This window comes from Anser anser (assembly GCF_964211835.1).
Source record: "Anser anser genome assembly, chromosome: 4".
Lineage (NCBI taxonomy): Eukaryota > Metazoa > Chordata > Aves > Anseriformes > Anatidae > Anser > Anser anser.
Genome location: NC_139724.1, coordinates 50,949,176 through 50,969,448, shown reverse-complemented (window position 1 = coordinate 50,969,448; position 20,273 = coordinate 50,949,176). Strand labels below are relative to the sequence as shown.

Genomic DNA, 20,273 nt, shown 5'->3' with positions numbered 1-20,273 from the left:
CAGAGAAGGCAGGAAGCCTCACACTTCCATGCAGGCCTTGAAACCACACCGCGCTGTATGCTGCCTTCTCTAAGTGGGCACCTGGGGCTCTGGCATGGCTCAGTAGGAAAAGGTAGATATGTGACCCCAACAAATACCTGGAGAGCAGCTGCAGGGTTCCAGTGAGTAGATTGGCCATAAAAACACCTAACACCTGTGCTTCAGGCCACAGCTACCTCCCCTGCTCCTGACATGGTCAGCCCACAAACTGCAGGGTACCAGGAGGACGACAAACCAGAGGATGGCAGAGGAGATACTGATTCGAACAACTCTCATGTCACCTCCTGGGCACTGCAATTCGTTTTAGTAAATTTATTTATTAGCAGGATTCTGCCTCTTTATCCCAGTTTTGGATCATGAAAATGGCCCTAGTTATTGAATGTCCCCAGCTGCTTTGGTGGAAGGCCATGGTTGAAACCCTTCTCTACCAAGATTCAGCCCATACCATAAGAAACCACACATATTTATGGGCTTTCTGTTTCTCAGTGTTAACAGAAAACCATCAATTTTTATAAAGCTCTTGCTGTACCACAAGTGCTTGGAAATACAGTCATGCACTGCCTGCACTCTGCCGGCCGCTTGGTGAACACGGGGGCACTTCTGTGGTGGAAATGCTGCGTGCTTCTGAATAACAACAGCTGGCTGCTCTCAAAACCTCTCTCTGCCCCATCGCTGCTTGTTGAGGTGAGGAGCTCATAACCCAAAACCATATTTTCTGCTGGGTAAACTCACCTGTGGTGTGAAGGCGTCAGGCAAGTGACACAGCAGCCTCCACGCATCAGCGAACCTCGCCTCAGGAGTCAACTACTGTGGAGTTAGAAAGTGTTTGTGTTCCCAAGCAATGACACAGATTAAAGATAAAGCTTCCCTGTATACTTTATTACTACTCTCTCTCAGGAAAGTAAAATATTGTTTACAACAGACTCTGCAACGGCACCACTACAGTCTCAGCCAATGTCACGGTGACTTTCCCTGCCATTTTGTTCGAGAAGCTTTTAGCAGCCTCAGATGTAAAACTGCGACTACTTCAGTTATCTGGAATGTAATCAGGTCTTCTTTTCCTCATATGGGGACCTTTCTCTCTTTTTAAAAAAAGATATTTTTACATACCAAAGAACTAGAAACATCATATTAAGTTATTCCATATGGCAACTGGAAAACATGCTGGTTTTCAGTGTATCTTTTTCAGAAAGTACACAGGTATTTTCCCTGTTTACCGAGGCTGAACAGCCCCAATAACTAAATAAAAATGAGGGAAATTAGTTAAAGCAGCAATTCCCCTGCACTGAATGGGAAATCACATTTAAGCTTCTACTGTGCTTCTACTGGTCTTGAATCTTCCTGTCATAATTTATTGTAATATCCTGCACTCTTAGGCACTTAATTGGACCTTTTGCTGCTACTGCAGAGCTGCACATGTTTTGTTTTGATTAGTGGCCATTTAAAGAATACTCTGAAGTGGGATTCATCTCTAACAGTGTTAGCCATCTGAAAAACAAATGGAAGGAACGTGGTCCACACTCATTATTTCATCCCAAGGACTCTCTGGGAATGGCAAATCTTTCTGACTGCAGATAGACTTCAGAAAGCTTTGCCTGTGAAACAACACCCATTTCCAAAAAAGGCCCCTGTCATCAACAGGGAAAAAGCTGAAGAAATAACAGCTTAAATTTGTGCAGGAGAGGTTTAGATTGGATTTGATGGAAAATTCCTACACGGAGAGGGTAGTCAAGTGTTGCAATGGGCAGCAGTGGAGTCCCCATCCCTGGAGGTATTAAGAGAGGTGTGGATGTGGCACTAAGGGACATGGTTTAGTGATGGGACTCGGTAGTTCAGGACGATGGTTGGACTTGGCCTTGAAGGTCTTTTCCAACCTGGATGATTCTAACATCAATCTGGGATAAGAAAAAGGATCAAACTAAAAGCCAGAAGAAGTATGACAAGCAAAATAAGGCCTGTGCTGTTCTTCTAAAAAACAACCGTGAATAGATGCTACCACCAGTCCCCAGTACACTCAAAGTCAGCCATGATTACTCTGCAGATATAAATAAGCTGTCCTACTTTCTGCTTATGCCAGCACAACAGAAGGGAAAACATACAGAGAGAACAGCTAGATTATACCTTATTCTTATCCTGGGAATCATAAATGGAATGTAATCTATTTGTGAGGAATGTTTCATATATTCTGAAACATTCATATGTTTCAGAATATTTGTGTATTTATTGTGTCTGGATTTTATTTACACAGCCTTTCTTTTAGCTTGTCCGGAGTCAAAATTCAGGGCCTTGTCTTCACAGAGAAGCCTTCTAGAGAAAGGGAGCCAGATGAAAGCAGCATGAAGCAATGTCCAACTAAAATCCTGACTGAGCAGAAAAACAGGAGAATCTGAAGCTCCGATGTGTGAGCCAAAATGGACTCAGGTTGGCTTTCAAAGCATGTTTGTGCAGAACTAGCAGCTATAAAAACATATTTGCAGTTGTAAGTTGAGCAAATTTGATATGAGTCACAGAGGCTGTAAACATGCAGCCCCCACAGTGTTGTTTGCGAGGCATTTCTCTGCATATACCCACTTGCATTCACTTGAAGACTGAAAAACTGAATAACTGCAGAATACGGTACATAAATGTAAGACAAGAGGAATAAATGACAGAGGCAACTACAGTCTAGTGACTTGCTTTTTAAATAGGCATGGAGTTCAAACGGATACCGAAGAAAAGAAGAACTGAGTGCTAAAAATGAATAAAAAGGGTGAACAAAAGCTGACAAGTGCAAATCATAGCCAGGCTCGTCATGCAGCTCTCTGGGTGAGATAACTGACTGTTCAGCTGGCAGAAACCTGGTCAGTCAAGGATTTCAGCAAAACATTTGATACGATGCCACCTAGAGAATGAGTCTGGAGTGAAGAGATGGGGCCTAGCAAAAGAATTGGAACAGGCTGAAGGAGAGATAACAGCCTGGGCTGGATGGAGAGTTCCTTGAGGACTGGTCATGCTGTTTTTATTGCTGACTTGTGCACAAGTAGCAGGAGTTTGATGTTGAAACTGCTAATGGTGAAATTAAGAGGTCTTGTTGAAGGCAGAGGGAGCTTGAAATATTATACAAGACGAATTCTGAAGGAACAGAAATGAGGCACACCAGAACAGCACAGCAATGCAAAATGAGATAAAGCTCACCAAGGTCATGAACTTAGTGGGTAATGATAAGAAATCTCTCCATCAGCTGGGGCTGCAGTGGAGAAGAACAGAAAGAGAAGAATCTGGTATTAAATGATGCAGGGATGACTCTGGGCTACCAACACCACATGAAGCATGCAAAGCTCATCAGATGGGATACTTCCTGTAGATATACAGACGTTGTAAAAAGGATAAAGCTTCAAAAGAAACAGTTTTGGTCACTTGTTCCTGTGATATGTGACTTCAAACTGGAATATGTGTTAAAGAAGACCTGTGAGCATGACTACAGAAATGAGAAACCTTTCGTATATGGAAAAAGTGGGACCTTTCAGCTCAGCAAGAGGAAGAATGAAGATATGCGAACTGAAAAGTAAAATCAAGCATCCGGCCATCAAAGGAACAAGGTCCTGAAAGAGCCTTTGTGCGAGAGTTGTTGGATGAAGTTGGAAATAATAGTTTCAAGGTGGATTTTGACATGGTTATAAGTGAGATGAGATGATATGGTTGCCTGGAAAGGAGGAGGGGGCCTGGTTTGGTGGTGTTCTAACACCTCCCTAGTGCTCTCTTTCCATATAGACCCTTGATCATTTCACTTAATTTTTACATTTCGGAGATTTAATACTACATCTAGGAAAGAAAACACACCACCATGCAATTGCCCAAATGCTATATAAACGTTCTCATAAATGCTAATGTAGGATTTTGACTATTAAAAGTGTAGAAATGTCTGGCAGCCTTTTTAAAAGCCTGGTTCAGTCTGGCTGCAGGCTGTCAGTGACCAATTTCACCACGCACATTCTTCTCTCCTGACAAATGGCTCAGTGGATAGCTATGGGACAGGCTGTCTGAGAGGTTTACAACCCGCTAATGACAAAGTGCTCAAAGCTGGGAATCGGTTTCTAATAGAAATGAAAATATTTTTTCCCCACAGAAAGTCATTACAATTCTCTTTCCTTCTCCCAAAGCATGAATGTTGAGCAAGTTCTCTAGCTGTTGGAAAAGATTGGTAGGAACAGTAAAGCCATCGGAGACCGCAGATGCATAGCTCTTTCACTTCCCTAATAAGCCAAGCTGTTTTGGCACTGAAGAAGTGTGGAAAGGTCACCACAGAGGCAAATGAATGAAAAAGCCAAGGTTGAAAGGAAAGCAGAAGGCTTGAATCTAGTTGTATGTGTTGAGCTTCTGAAAGACAGGTTTCCTGGCGTACGGGGCTGGCCGATGGGATTCTGTAGGATCTGCGACTTGCTCTTACAGAGAAGGACTCGCACCAGGTCCTTCTGGGCAGCATGGAAAACTAAATACACCACCTCACTGTTTAGAAAGCTTAGGTGAATGGAGGGAAGGAGGAGGCAGAGGGTATTTGTGAAAAAGCATATTCCGAACACCTCCTGCTGCCTGTACTCTAGAGAACAGGGATGTGGTGTATTGCTATGGCCCTATCCTAGAGCCAGCGACATGTGTTTGCTTGTTCCTCTGAGAGCTTCCTCCAGCCTGGGTGAGCTATAAACCTCTGAAAGTTCATCACTCACACATGCTCAGTTAAGCCTTGCTGGATTTTCACAATTAAGACGTCTAAGGATGCTCTTGCCAAACATACTCCAGCCTTTCATAAGGCGTCGTGCTAACAGAGCAGTCCATCCATCATTGCTAAAGAGTGAGAAGCCATGATCTGTTACTTCCCAGCTCTTAACAGTGATCAGACAGCAAAAAATGTGCCACTTTCACTGAATACCACGAGCCTGTCCCATTTCCTTGGCTACACCCAGGCCAGGGCTGCTCAGCCACTGAACTGATGCCATGGGGTTAGGCACAGAGCTACAGCAAGGGGTGGGCTACTACTGGCACTCAGCAGGGATGAAGAGGCTCTGCCAAAAGATTAAGCCCATTTTGAAAATGTGCAGTAGACAGCTCTTTTTTTTTTTTTTCGATGTTTAGTAAGCTCTTGAACTACAGAGGAATGTTATAAAAAAACAACTGCACTTATCAATAAATTTATGACATTGATGCCTATTTAGTTTATTGAACTTGCCAGGCTAGCTCTGCAAAATTCAGCATCCTGTTTTTATAGAAGACTCAGGAAAAAGACATTCATACTTGAAATGCCTAAATGGCTCCAATCAAGCTCTTCACGTTTACTAAAAATGCAAACAAAATGACATGACCTCAGTAGAAATCATGCACTCCATATTTTTAAAGGACAATAAGCATATGGAAGGAATTACAGAAAGGGAGTCAGTAAAAAGGAGTAGTGCATCAGAGAAATGGTTTGTATAAAAATAAAATTGCATATGAAAGGGAGAAAAAAGAGGTAAGCAGAGAAAAAGGGGTTGAGCATGAGGAGGAGAACCCTCTTCTTTGGGCAAATGTTTCTTATGTTCTTGCTGAAGTTTTGAGAGCAGCTTCTGAAAGAATCAGACGTCAGGAAGTACCAGTCTGTGAGTCTCGTGCAAGGAGAGGAAGAGGTTCCATGTTTTAGTGAGACTTAAAATACTGGAATGGGAAAAAAAAAAATTAAAACGTCAGACCACTGCAGACACATAAGGCTTAGAATGTAGGACCTAACATGGCTGACATTTACTACAAAGCATAAGAGAAGAATTGGAGGCAGCATACCTGAGCCTGGCCCTCTTCCCACCCAGTCTGCCCTGGCAGTAAGTGCTGGGTTGAAGACCAGGATAGACTGAGCATCTTTTGCTCCTTGGAGCATCCTCTTTAACACAAGAAGCTCCTCAGTGTGAGTAGCTGCTCTGCTGCCCTTGGGACGGGGAACACAGGGATGACCAGAATCAAAGATACGCTGTGAGCCAAGAGCAATATGTACAGGCTGCAAGGCCCAAATCTGCACGGCTCTGTGCACATGTAAGCTCCTTGGATGTTAGAGGAGATTCAGTGACTTCTAGCTCAACGGAAATACACTTAGGACAGACGCATTGAACACTATCAAATGAAACCCTGGAAGACTGAGCAGTTGTGGGACATGGTGAACTCATATTCTTGTCAGAGAATATTAATTTGGATTTGCTGGCAATCTTTCTACTGGCTTGTAAGTTAAAGTGAGAGTGTTATTTTTACATCTTTACGAGAAAAAAAAAATCCATGCAGTTACTGAAAATGCAGTATTTGAAAGTGACATCATCTTAGTTATGTTTCAAGGAGATTAGCAGTAAACCTGGGCAGAAGTTTTAAAGAGTTCCAGGAGTATTAGAGCCAAAGTTTAAACACAAGTTAATTAGGCTGAAAATGTTGCACCAATCTGCTCTGCAAAAACCAGTTCAGAAAAGCTCCTTTGGCAAATGGAGATGTAGGAGACAAGGGACTTCTGGAGAAGAGGTATCTCTGGAGAGTCACTGTATGGCACAAGTACCTTTCTTCAGGCACTCACTGCTCTTAAGGCATGCCTCTTTACAGAAGAACCATGACTCCAGTCACGTTGAGTTGGTGAACCCTCTTTGCTTTTACAGTTACCTGCAAAAAAGACTCAAACCCAGTTTGATCAGAATAAAACCAAAGACTAAACTGGCACACGGGATAGACTGGATCTTCCAGGGATGCTGGGAAGCATCACGAAGCTTGTACTACTGCTGCCTTAGGTTCCCCTACCTCATGTTAAAAACAGCAATAGCTATTTCCATGGCTGTCAATACGTAGCTTTGTTACAATAGTATTTTCAAAATGTAAGCATCTTAGAACTATTGAAAATATTTTAAGAAGGGAACTGGGTGGGATGCACTCTACTTTCATTGAAAATGCATTTTGTGCCTTGCTTTGCAGGGAGCAATACTGCAGCAATGCTGAACTTCGCTAAAAAAAAAACCACAAAAAACAAATCAGAGCTCTGGTGATATAAATCAGAGATGTTGGAAGTGCATGGAACATCCAGCATATTCTCAATGACCAACCAAAAATGTTATGTTAGATTTTAGCAAGATAAGTGTCCAGATTCAATCTTTCCATCCCTAACGGCTGAATTTAGGTTATTTTGTGGTTGGTAAGAATGATCTGATTGCCAACCTGCTGTGTGGGTGGAGAGCCCGAATGCATAGAGAATCCCAGATCCGACCACTCAACACTGCACATTGAATAGCTGACCGAGCCTCTTTGCAGCAATGGCTACAGAGTGGCTTACTTATACAGGCAGGCAGATTTATTCAGCTGATGGACCATGCACTTAGTATCAGAACAGAATAGATGCGCTAAAAAAAGGCCGTGGGTCAAATTCTTCTGAACAGTACACCACTACTGACTCTTTCAGAAGTGACAATGCAAGTAGTAACACACAGGAGCCTTTGTTCTAATAAATGTCTGGGGTTCCTTATGGTTTTAACGGTGGGATTTCCTCCCCTCACTTTAAGATCCTCCATTATAAAATGATGGGTGGACTATTTCTGCTTCGGTTAATCTATTATCACATGGGCAAGAGAGAAGACAGGCCAATGAATTGCAGGGGTATTAAAGTTTTCCACACTGTATTAAGGTATGTAAAATCACTGTATTAGTATGATTTCACTTCTAAGTTATATACATAAGATATTCTAAACCACCTTGAAACAGAGCCTGAAGTGTCACCTAACACCCATGCTTAACAGGGAGTCTCACACTTTCTTCATGGTTTGAATCACTTCTCAACAGCGATGGCCTTTATATCCCCACCCCCAGATTGCACCTTAACCATCCAGTAACTGCAACAACCGCTGTTAAATGACGTAGGGAAACACTGAACACATTTTTATCATCTTTTCAGGGATCTCGGCAGCTACAAGCTATAAAGGAGTACTTGCGCGGTGTGATCAGACAGCTCTTTGCAAAGCACAAGCAAAGGCTATTTGGTCACCCTTTTAGGACAGGCAGCCCATGCCTTCCTTCCCCAAGTCTCTTTCTCTCTTTTCTTTAGAGAAATCCCTTTGGTAATTCAATACTGCAATATCTTTCCAGTCAAAGGAGTTAAGCCAATTGCTCTGACAGACCTGTCTAGGAGGTTCCCCGCCCTAAGGAGAAGGCATGAATTTTAGCACAAGTCAGTGTGAAAAGCTACTTCAAAGAAACAGAAATACAACCCGCAATTCTATAAACTACTTGAAATGATCCCTTTACACATTCATTAGACTGAAAAGGGGCATGCCATTGTATACAACCATTCCTGGCCTTAATGCTGCTTTCTGGCCTCTGAAGTTCAATGCATGGCCTTAGGGAAAAGAGGAAAGTTTCCAAAGGAGTGGCAGGCTTTTTAAAGGTAGCTGTCTATCCGATCATCCTCCTTTAACAGAACAAGTCTCATAAATTTCTTTTAGCTACTTACAAAGAGGTTTGCAAATGGGAGGCCACCTAAAAATAAAAATAAAAGGAGTCAAGAACTGTGTGTTTTGTGCTAGAAGAGATACCTTGCAAAAAGCTGGTAAATAGGAATGCCTTGCAGAACAGGCCATTATCTATTAGTTGCTAACATTTCAACATATACTCATTCGTGCTTTTAACAAATGAAAGGGCATTCTCAAATCGAGAATTTACTTAATTTGGCAAGCTGCACTGCATCACTGCAAGAGAGCTCCTTTCTTCACTCAAGGTCAAGTTACAGATGCAGTACATCTAGCAATAAATCTATGCAGGCTAAAAAGAGGTCAGGATTGTGCAAGCAGACTTCTTTATGCTTATAAATCCACTTGGGTAGAGCATTTGGGATCTGAGTGTAGATTCCCAACACTTGAGTCTGAACAATTTAGAAATCAAATGAGGACATGGCTTTTGGCATGTACACACACAAAGCACACAAAACATCCGTTTCTAATACATCTTTATCTACCATCTCTGTCATCTTAGAAAGAAAACTTTATACAAAACAAACGCTATTCTAAAAAAACTTCTTATTGTGCTATTCAAACCCCAAGCCTAAGAACATCTAACAGATCTAAAGACTGTTTAAAAAAATCTCACAAACAACCAGCTGAGATAGAACAGGCATTTGGTGTTGCTGTCACTCCAGATACCCACGCACGACCACTCTTACATGCATTACTCTGTGTGTTCTGTTCAAAAATGCCTGTAGAGAAGTCATGAAATAATTCTGACTCACTTTCAAAAGTACCTTTATGGTGTAAGCATTTAAGTCCCACCAGATGCACCTATGTTGGGTTTAGGTTGGATTTGGAGTTTTGAAGAGAGTCTTCCTCTTGCTCATTGACTGTGCTTCCTTTTGCACTGCAGAGAAAGCCTGGAGTGCACAAACTGAATTCCTTCCGATGAAACGAAACCAAAACTGCCCCCCAACAATTAATTCAGATGACGGGGCCAGAATTAGAACCTCAGCACCAACTATGAGTATGGAGAATAAGCAGAAGGGAAACAGAAAGTTAATTCACCCAGATAGAAAGTCCCATGATATACACACAGACCTACGTGATTTAAAAAAAATTAAAGTAACATTAGTAGGCAGCAAAGACACGCAAAACTGCAGTGAAACCGTCTGCTGTTTGAAAAGCTCTAAAAATAACAAATGACAGTGCTGCTAAGTACCATAAAAGATAATGGGGTGGAAGTAAATATTTCAGAACTGCTAGGACAAGAAAGGGAAGAGGTACTGAGAGGATGGCTCTGAAAGGAAAAAGAAAGAATGAAAGAAAAAAAAACGGTGAGTGAGTCTAGGTCATCCTTTTTCCATAAGCGTGCATAAAGCAAAGCAGAGTTTTGCTCAAGGACTAACTCATAAAGGTCAGTTTTTAAACAGATCCTATTATTTTGCTTTTTAAATCAGGTCTTCTCTACATCTCCCCTTAAAAACAAACAAACAAAAAACACAAAAACAAAACAAATTCTTTTGCCTACTGTTTCTTTCCACACACATACTGTACGGGGGAGTTTCATTCAGCTACGTGAGCAGAAAAGACCTACATCAGTTGACCATACCCATGGCTGCAAAACAAATGCAGCAGCTAGTGTTCAGTAGGGTCTTTTTTAATGGTCTGTTTGCTGGTTCGGTACAGTCCCTCTCTATGTTACATCCGTGACTTTGGGGGTTCATAATCAGCAGGGTACAACTGCGTAGAGGCATGACAAGTTAAGATGAACCCTCATGCTGCCTTCTGTACAGATGTTAGAGGGTTTTAAGGAGCAGAAGTTTCCCTCGAGCTTGTACTGACAACTGCTTGGACAGCATCTAGGGGCACAGTGGCCCCTACAAGATCTGTGTTATCATAAATAATGATCTAGTCTTTTTTTACAGGCTCTTGAAACCAGGTTAGTAGCAATCTAATTGTACCTTTCTGAGCTGTGCTAATGTAGTGCTTGATATTACAAGAAGCACAGAGATTTCTAGGAAGATTGCATCACCCAAGTCAATCTCAGAAGACAAACAAGAGGCTGTAGGACGGATGCTTTGGCTCAGCTGACCAATTCACCTTACTCTGGTTCAGTGTGTCTTCTGTGCCAGAAGACCAGGCTGCCAAATTCCCACTCCCACCACTGAACTGGCCCTGTGCTTGTTTAAGTTGTGTTTCTATGCTTTTGGAGAGAAAAGAGGGATTTCCTCCTGCCTGGAAGGCCACCTTCTTCATCTTCCTGCAAACGCGAGTCAGCCTGTACGAGCTTGCTTTGGTGGGGAGGCAGAGAAGGGCAGAGCTCAGAGGGGACCCCCTGCAGGAGCAGGCAGGGGTAATTAGGATGGCAGAGTGCACAGAAACACAGGGCGCCCATTCGTGTGCTCATTGAGCCGGGCGTGATTCTGGAGCCATTTCAACACCATTGTTCTACAGAAGAATTGCTTGAAAAGGCTCAGTTGCTGTCCTGTGGCAGAGGGCAAACCTGGCTCTCCTCATTTCATGTTACATGCTGTGATTGCCTCCGAAATAAACCATGCCTGGGTGCATTGCTCCTGCTCAGCCACAAATCCAAGGACATATACCCATGGAAGACTGATTATACTGCAGATCAGGAAAGATATCTGAATACACATAACCAATATTCCAGTTTAGCCTCAGATGACACAAAAGTTGCTACCTTGCTTTTGGCTGTGCTGACATAAGTGGTCCTCTCTTTATCGCAATAAATAAAGCCCACACGTCAACATCAATAACGGCATTCTTGAGTTTTAGCCACTAAACAATTCCGAATTTCATTTGCAGTGTGCCTGTGAAACAAAAACATTTATTTGGAGAAACCAAACAGAGTTTTAAGGGCTTCCGTCTTGTTGCCAGCGGAGATGCAACGTGCTTCCAAGTGCCCTGTTCCTGCTGAAATGTCCTGCCCAGACCAGAGGTGCTCACACACTCCTCTGCTGCCCTCTCCTGCTCAGTTCTCAGCCTCTGCTGTCAGGCAGAAAATCAGCAGTTGGACAAGCGAACAACAGTTCGGTATTTCTTCCTATAAAGCAGGAAAACATGATTTTCATGTCAGTTGTCAAAATGGACCTATATTTTGCAATGACAAGAAGCGGCAGAACCTGAAAATACACACAGTAACTTATACAGAACTGACCATGCCAAGGACAGAAAAGCTCAACTGAAAAAACAAACTTCTCACATTTTCTCATTTTTTTCCCATTTTTTTTTCCCGTGTTACGCCACCCTCAGTTCTAACATAGCACATTTGAAAGGGTCTGCACAAGGGCTGCATGGGCACCAGCACACTTCCACCAACACCTCAGGGCATGCCATCAAATCCGTCACTCTCAACCACTGTGCCCCTCGCCTGAGAAACACACACAATAATAAAACCTCCCGGGGTTTCCTTGCAAATGGCACTTGCCATTAAAACCCTTTCTGGTATTGTAGTAAGAAGACCAAAACCTGCCCACAGACGGGCTGGTGTTGCACTCCCTCCTGTCCTCCAGGCCATGCAGATTGATTTGCAGGGCCCCCAACCTCAAATTCCTTTTAATAGCTTCTTCAGGTTAGTGGAGGTGAGAATTCAGATGATTTTTCTTAAATGCAGATTTTGTATTCACTGCTGGCCGAAAGATGCTATTTTTTTCCTACAGGAAAGCTAATCTCAATTAGTAGTTTCTTTCTGGAGGAAGACAGGCACTGACTTTGTTAACTGAGGGCTGAAATAGCCGTCATGCCTCACAGTTTCACTGCTTTCTTCCTAATGAGCACAGTGACCTCTGCTGTCTTGGGAAAGACATCCTGCCCAGAAAAGCAGCAAGAAAACCTCCCCAGCCTTCCCCCGCTTCGTCAGTTCCCTTCCTTCCTTTGCGAAAAAAGCAGCATACATTTATCATATTGCTCTTTACGGTGAAACGGAGAGAGAAACCATTCTGCATGTCTGTCTGTCTGTCCCGGTTGCAGAAAATCTAGCAGAAGCTGCGGTCGGGGCAGGCACTGCCAGCATGTCCCCGGCTACACTGACCTCAACGCCTTCATTCAAAGAGCGAGGTGCTGACCTGAAGGGTCCCAGCATAAAGCAATGCTTCACTTTTACTCTCTCCTAAGATGGAGGGATTTTTTTTTTAATCAGCTGCAACCATGTCAACAGCTTCTCACAGCGGAGGAAGAACTGGTATCCATTTGAATCCATTCTGGGAATCATAAACAGCTTGTTGACAGAGGTCACAGCCCCAGGGGAGCTCGCAGTTGATTAGTTCTCCTTCACAGAGCTTTTGCAGGCAGTGCGACTTGCACTCCAGGAGAGGATTTAAGGCAGAGATGTGCTGAACTAACCAGAAACAATCTGAGAGGATTGTGTCGTGCCTGCCAAGATGCCTAAATAAATGGGAAATGAAAATAACCAGGAATTTTGAACCTAGCTTTGCTACTTCTGCTGCGTGCTGTTATGTCTGCTTTTTGATCTATCAGCCCTTGTTCTCTATGCTGCATCGCACCAAGTCAGACTTCACAGCTTCTAACTGAATGAAAACGCCCCTTAGATAACACAAGAATGCTTCCCATCATTTTTGGGGGGTGAAACAAGGGACTTTGTTGGGAGGCGAGGGTACATGGCACGCATTGAGGAGGAGCTGGCATTACTGCAGACTGGAAGATGTCTGTAGACCTCAGACACAAATCTGTAGGAAATACAAATTCAGCACTTCTGCTGCTTACTGTATAAATATGTATTTTTTGCCCTCTGCCATTTTCTTGCTTAAGCTCCTTCTTAATTTCCTTTGTAGTTATTTCAGTTGTATGGAATTCTCTGCATTTCTACCGATTTACTTGGTCTTCTTTTCTTATCGGTGTACTTTTGCAAAACTCTTAATAAAGAAACAAAATGAATGATGGTGTGCAAGACATTCCAAATAAATTAAATGCCTGATGTAATCTATGACATGAATACTCTATGGCATTAAAACTGAGGAGTCAGATACTCTAAATTCACTGTTCTCCCAGACTATTTACAACTAGCTGGTGTTTATTACCACTACAAGACTAATTATATTTTACACCTTCAGCTATGTCATTCTGTATGACTGTCATTTCTTTGTTAAATCCCAACTCTCTAACCTTCACTCTATTGTTTCTGCCCCTAAGATATACTTCAAAGGTTATCCTGAACTTTAATTGATGCAGTAGGTGATTTTTGCCTTGGCACAGAATATTTAGGACTCTCCAACTGCTGGTCTAAAGCATCTCATTAGGTGGAAACAATTATCAGCACACTGCATAAATGAAGGGCATTTCTAAGCCCCTTGGCCATCTATTTTCGATAAATGCTAAAACAGCATGAAAGAAACAATATTTCTGCTTGCCTAGTGCTATTTGTGTGTGTATATATATACACATACCTAATAGGTTTCATATCATTACTCCTGGACTTTGATTTCTTACCATTCTAATGTCTGGATGCGTGTGCATGCATACAGGTACACAATGCTGAGAAACTGAACTATTACTGAACAACATTAGGGTTCACCTAATGTTAGAAAAGCTGGTATTTCTTAATATTAATGGATCAAGATTTTAATGGTTGTGCTGTTGATGACAGCAAATAAGAAATGCTGGCATTCTGTGGACTTTCCCTATGTTCAATAATAATAGCAGTGTTCAATAATAATAGCATCTTACCAAACTAGAATTTGCTCTAATGCTTCCACAATTGCATATTGTTTACTAAAAAGCCCAGCATAAGACCCTAACCCACAAGGCAGAAAGAAGTAGGAAAGGTATACCTTAACCCTAATGACTTCAGTAACACTTTTTATACCTGAGCTATCCTGGAACCATGCTTCGTATATCAGGTTGTAGTACAAGTCACAGCAATGAGCTTTTAATGATGCTAGAGTCTGGATGTCAAAAAGTTTTAGCATGTAATGAACCCTCACTTGCATTAAATGTTATTTTTCATTATGGCTAGAGCCATCAGTGACAGCTCTAGTTGAAGATTGCTGTTTACATGCCAAAGTCCTTATTCAGTTTCACTTAATTCTGTCAAAACAGTAAATTCTTTATCCAATTTCTCATCAAAAAGTGCATGTTCTTGGAATGGAGGAATAAAAATAGTTCAGCTGCTTTCAGGAACAAAGACAACAGAAATTCCTTGCTGTATCAAATATTTTTCAGCATCTCTTTTGCTTATCTTTGCTCTAACACCTGGAAGTAGCTAGGATGCTCAAACTGGGTTTGAGAATAGGTAAGTAACTATCTTACTGTGTTTGGTCAAAATACACTTAGGCCAAATCTTAAGTACTTTTAAAATATACAGCTGTGGCTTGAAAACACTGCACCTTGAGCATTTAGGAGCAGCTTTGAGATGCCAGAGCTCTATGAAGCTTGAATCGCTGCATTTAGCTCTCATCTGAGGCTATTACTACTTTTTGCAGGTAGCTTGCTTAAACCAATGCAGGTACTAATTAAATGACCTGCCCAAGACCTCACAATACGTTAACAGCAGCTATCTGAGATGGTGGGCGCCTGCACAGCACCGTGGCTCAGAGCCTCTTCATCTCTCCCAGTAGGGCTCAGATGCTCCCTGGACTGAATTCATAGCAAAGTGCATTTCTAACCGTGACCAAAGACTGACCTTCCTTGGACAAGAGGGATTCATATTCCCATAGCTGACCTCTGCCAAGGTCTAGCAAGGAGGAAGCATTGTTAGAGAAGTGATCTCTGATAGCACAAGGGTGTGAAGCTCCAGCCCCAAATGAGAATGGTTCAATTCCTGTAGATCTGGTAAAGAATGGAAGAAAGCATTTTAAATGCAAGCAAGTGGAGTGCAATTTCTGCTTGTACAACCAATGGGCCAGAGGTAAGGCTTCTCCTACCAAGCCTCATTTGCATCCATGCAGAAAGCAGTGAAGCATCGCGCTGTGACCTGCTCCTTTGAATGGCATTGCTAGGCACGGAGCCACAACACACTTCCAGGCAGACCCTCTGCTCTGCCCCTACCCTTCCCGAAAAGCAACTGGAAAAGCAGAAAAAAGAAGACCAACTAACTGAGCCCAGCTCAGCAGATACATTCATGAATTATTACATTTCTGACCCCCACAGCAATGCAAATGTTAGGATGTGCCAAGAACAAATTAGGCTGTCTGCAGTTGAGACTTCTCCCCAGAAAAAAAAACTTTTTTCTAGACATAAGAGACAAGCAGCTTTGCCAATGCTGAAGAACACAAAGATAAAGATTCCCTTCTGAAAGTCTCATCTGGGAAATTCAAGGCTTTATCAGAATGAAGATAAATTTTTTCTTTTTTTTTATTAAAGTAACTACATAACAAAAATAACAATCTGAACTTCCACTGAGTTCATGGCTTTACATTTCCATTGCTGTGTTAAATACATGCTCCTGGGGGCTCCACGATGCTTTAAAACACGAGGAGCTTCCATCTCCACTGCACCTATGTGCTGGTGGGCTCTGGCTGAAGCAAGCGGTTTTCATGTCACTCTCAAATATAGCGCTAATTTTCCAGTATCACTTCATCTGCCAGACACAACTCGCCTTTCTCTTTCCATGGCAAAATGAGAGACATGTAAACAGAGAATGTGGAATGTGATTTTTCTTTCCAAAAGCAGCACTGAGCTTGGTTCTTCAACAGAAAGAATCAGAGGCAAAGCATTAGGTCCCAGAAGCCGTTTCTCCCGGAGCTGCAGGGACATGCTTTAGAAAAGGGAGGGATGAAGGAATTTTTTCAAAACCATATTTTTCTCTAAAGTGCTAAGAATAATTTTTCTATAAAAAAATATTTGTGGACACACATAATGGTGGATAAAGTTTTCACAACTGGTTAAAAAATTAGACTCTTAATCCTGTGTTAAGAGGGTGGCACTGATGTGATTTGCAGTGCAGAGGCACGGTAACAACCAAGAATCAAAGCACTTCTCTTCAGTACAGAATTCCCTCGAACCAAAACTAAAATTTCACCCCTAGCTAGACTTCCATCCATAAAGAAAAACATTGTCATGGTGCTCTTAACTCGCGTGATTTGCCTCCAGCTGTAATGAAAAGGTAAAATATTTTGTGTGTCCAACCAAACCTCTGCGTGCAGCTCTGCAACCCCATTGCTGATCGCCTACTTCAGGCAGTTCCAGTGTGATTTTGCAGGATGGCCATTCCTCAGCAAGCTGGAGCACAGATAACTCAAGTTAATTCAGCTGTCAAAATACAGCCAAAGAAATCTGAGAGCAGTGGTGCAATTTCCTAATATTATCTTCCTCACTCATGTTTCATTCACCTCTGGGACAGGAACTGAGTAGCTACTCTGTATAAACCTTTTTTTCTGCAGTCCAAATGGGAGAGAAGTGGCAAAGGTAATCAGTAATCTCACACTTCAGCATGTCTGGAGAAATTGAGGCACCATCAAATAAATGTCTGTGGCTATTTCTGGTACGCTGCTTGTGGCTTTTTTATAATTTATGTTTCTTAATTTTTAACTAGTTAGTAATCTATACATGGCTTTTCCATACTGATCCATTATGGTTTAGTTTATGAAATGCAAGTATATTACATGGAGGGTGTCACCCATAGAAAATTGATTGCTGGCTCCTTCCTTACTCTCACTGTCGAGCATTTCTGAGACATAGTTAATACTACAAAAGCCTAATCATTTATAAAAGAAAATTAATAGTGTTCTTTGGAGAAATGCTCAGTTAAAGACTGACTGTCAAAAACGGAGTAAGAAAAAAAATTAATTCTGATAGTTCTGAATAATCTGAGGAACACAAAAATGACTGAATTATTTAGCACAACGAGAAATCGGCTTGGAGAAAGGACTTACTTCTACCTGAGACACAAAAGATACAGCTTTTTTTAAGCCATCCATTTTACCCCTCAAACAGGCAGTCGTTGATGACAGCTAAATGGTATCCTTCACTTAACTACTTGTCCCTCCAAAATCTCTGTAATAAAATAAAGAGCATTAGGGCTTTACTTTGCTTAATGCTGCTACGGAGAATTGCCTGCACATTTTCACTAGTTCCAAGCATCCAGAAATTTTGAAAAAGGCTTCAACAATCCGTAAGAAATTTAAGATTTTGAATTCTTTTCATTGTTCACATGGCCTTGGGACATTTAGGGTTCCTGTTTTCAACCTGTCCCCTGCAGCCACAAGCGATAGGGACTTATTATTCTGCCAAATGAGATTCTCAGGTAATAGTTCAAACCCAGCAGATGGAGTTTAAAGTCCCAATCCTGCCATGGGGCAAGCAGAGCAGTGATGAATGAAGGAAGTACAGAGGCACCCGAACCTGCCTACATGAGCACCAAGTGGACACCAAGCTGACTTCTCCCAGCAGCTAGCACCTGAAGAAGGCAGAGAGAAGAAAAACCTTATTTCCATGCCAAGGATCTTCCATAGACAAATGTATCCTCAGCTGCATTCTTCCCACACACACCTTCTCCTTCCTTCTTTTTTCCTGTTTCTGACCTTACGCTGTGTAAGGTATGGAGTGGATGTCAGGGTACCGGGGCTGATCCTGCTCAGGGAAGAATGCCCCGACAGCTGAGTGTTATTTGCGCCCACACATGCCCTTCATTCACACTTGCACTGAAGCTGAACCACCTTGCAGTTCCTGCTGTGCACTGTGCGAGCTTTCACAGGTCACGGCCAACATGTCCTTCTCATACGTCCAAGGAAAAGAGCCCCCAAGATTTTTACAGTAAGTAAGACGATCTCTTTCCTCCGAGAGTGGCAAGTCTGCAGCTATTCAATTCCACCCAATAAATGGGAACCATATGACCATAAAGCGAGGGAAAGCGCAGCTAGTTTACACTGCAGCTTTTCCACCAAACACCTCTCCAATCTTTGCATGGGGAAAGATTCTTCTGTGAATGTCAGACCTGTTCACTACCTGGGGTACTGCCAGAACAGATGTGGCCCATTTGTAGGTCCCAACACAGTTGTCAAACCTCTTTTATTCTGTCCTTTTTTCCCTTGGTTTCTGTACTTTGCATATTTATTTGCCTTCACAGACTTTCCTAGCGGTGTGCTTTCCTCTCTGTGGATTTTGCTCTTTCCCCCAGTGCTGGTTCCTAATCAAGATGAAGGCATCTGCACAAAGCCTTCACTCTTCACCTCAAGGAGTGCCAATCACCGCTGTCGGGGCTCATTAGGGGATGCATGCCTTTAAGTGGGGCCAAATCCAACCCAGAAGCTAGAGCCCAGCACTGGCTTTGTAACTCCTAAGCTGGATGTGTCCTGGGAGCTGGCCACTATACCTGAGAGATGCGCCTTCAGTGACTCACGTGACAGCAGGAAAGAGCTGGAGAGAGCCTTTTTCAGGGACTGGCCTTGAAAGAGATGCCCTACAGCACCTCTGCTAGTTTGCAGACCTGTTAACATCAATATAACAGGAGGTGTTATGCCTCCAAGGCTACACAGTGTCTTCTAAATCATCCCCGTGAGGTTAGCCTCCTTCCCCCGAGAGATCTGGTATTCCAGTTTGTAAAAAGCTGGAGCTCAGACTTTGGTTATTTATTTGGTTATTTTATTTGTCCACAGAGCAAACACTGCTTGTCCCCTAATGGTCTTTAAACACGACATTCTGAAATGTAGATAATGCCTAAACAGCCTCTAAATTATTGATTTAGGGAAGTTGGGATGGTGTACCAGGGACGTGCTTTACATGCCCAGTTCTGCTGCTCTTCTATAATCCCCTACAGAAAAGAGATTACCAGGCTCATTAGGTCTTTCTTCCTACCCAGTGCAACAGTGTCTATGTTGTTAGTTAATTCCCAGTTGCCCTTACAACTTCACCTGGAGAGACGCAAAGCTGTGCCCTTGGAATTGCTGTTACCTGCATAGTGGGGTCCTGCCTCCTCCAAAACGTGCCAGCTGGGCACTGCCCAGGAACCAGGGATGAAACGCATCCCTCCCGCCAATCTCCCCTACGCAGGCAAAGGCATCCTCTACATAAGGCATCTGTAGCCAGTTGTCTTTCCCAATTTGCACGGTTGTCATCTTTTGCATTGTGTTTTCATAGGCTTGTCCTCACCAGACAAAAGGTCTGCTCTTGCTTCTCCTGAAGTCAGTGGGAACTTTGCCACCAGCTTCAGCGGTAGCTGGACCAGGGCCAAAATGTTAGCCACTCTGCTTCCCCTTAAGTCATTCCCAAACAATACTTCTTTGACTACATATCAAGCCTGAGGGGTCCTAGTTATCTTCCAACCCTCTCCTTTATATCTCTAGTATCTATGGATTCCATAGTGTAGGCAGGAACCGTTTGAACACAAGGGCCTTAGCCATCAAAAGTACTTTTCTTCCCCAGCCATGTTTTTTCTCAAAGGGAGTTTGTTACTAATGCCTTTGGGAACAAGATGGGAAAAAATGAAAAGGAAATCGCACAGGTTTAAAGAGAAGCTGAAACAAAACACAGTAAGATAGTTTCTAACATTTGAGAACCAATGCACCTATAATCATATTATAGCGGAAAAAACCCTGCTCATACTGAAAATAGGCAAAATGCTAACTTTTAAAAATATGCATTGGATGCAAATATGATACAAGCCACAAGGGTAAACTCAGCTAGATGTTCAAGGCATTTTGCAATAGACAGCAGTAAATAAGAAGGGGGAATCATATTTATTTAGGTAACTGCACAGTCCAACAAGTCCAAGATAGATTCAGCTGATTCTGAGTATCTTCCTAGTCTTCCAAACAGTAATTGTGTTCCTCCTCGATCAGAGCCTCTGCTAGTCATACTGTC

The 20,273-nt window shown here is 42.5% G+C and overlaps 1 protein-coding gene and 1 long non-coding RNA gene across 2 annotated transcripts in view; both read right to left on the bottom strand.

The window, feature by feature from the left end:
* The window catches only part of SCFD2 (sec1 family domain containing 2), a 195,428-nt gene that overhangs the window by 26,826 nt on the left and 148,329 nt on the right, over positions 1-20,273 (bottom strand). The window lies entirely within an intron of this gene.
* LOC310899241 overlaps positions 1-20,273 on the bottom strand; it is a 38,873-nt gene that overhangs the window by 10,666 nt on the left and 7,934 nt on the right. The window contains exon 3 of the long non-coding RNA XR_014584100.1: positions 1-20,273. This exon is cut by the window's left edge and continues 10,666 nt beyond it. This is a non-coding gene — a long non-coding RNA (uncharacterized lncRNA).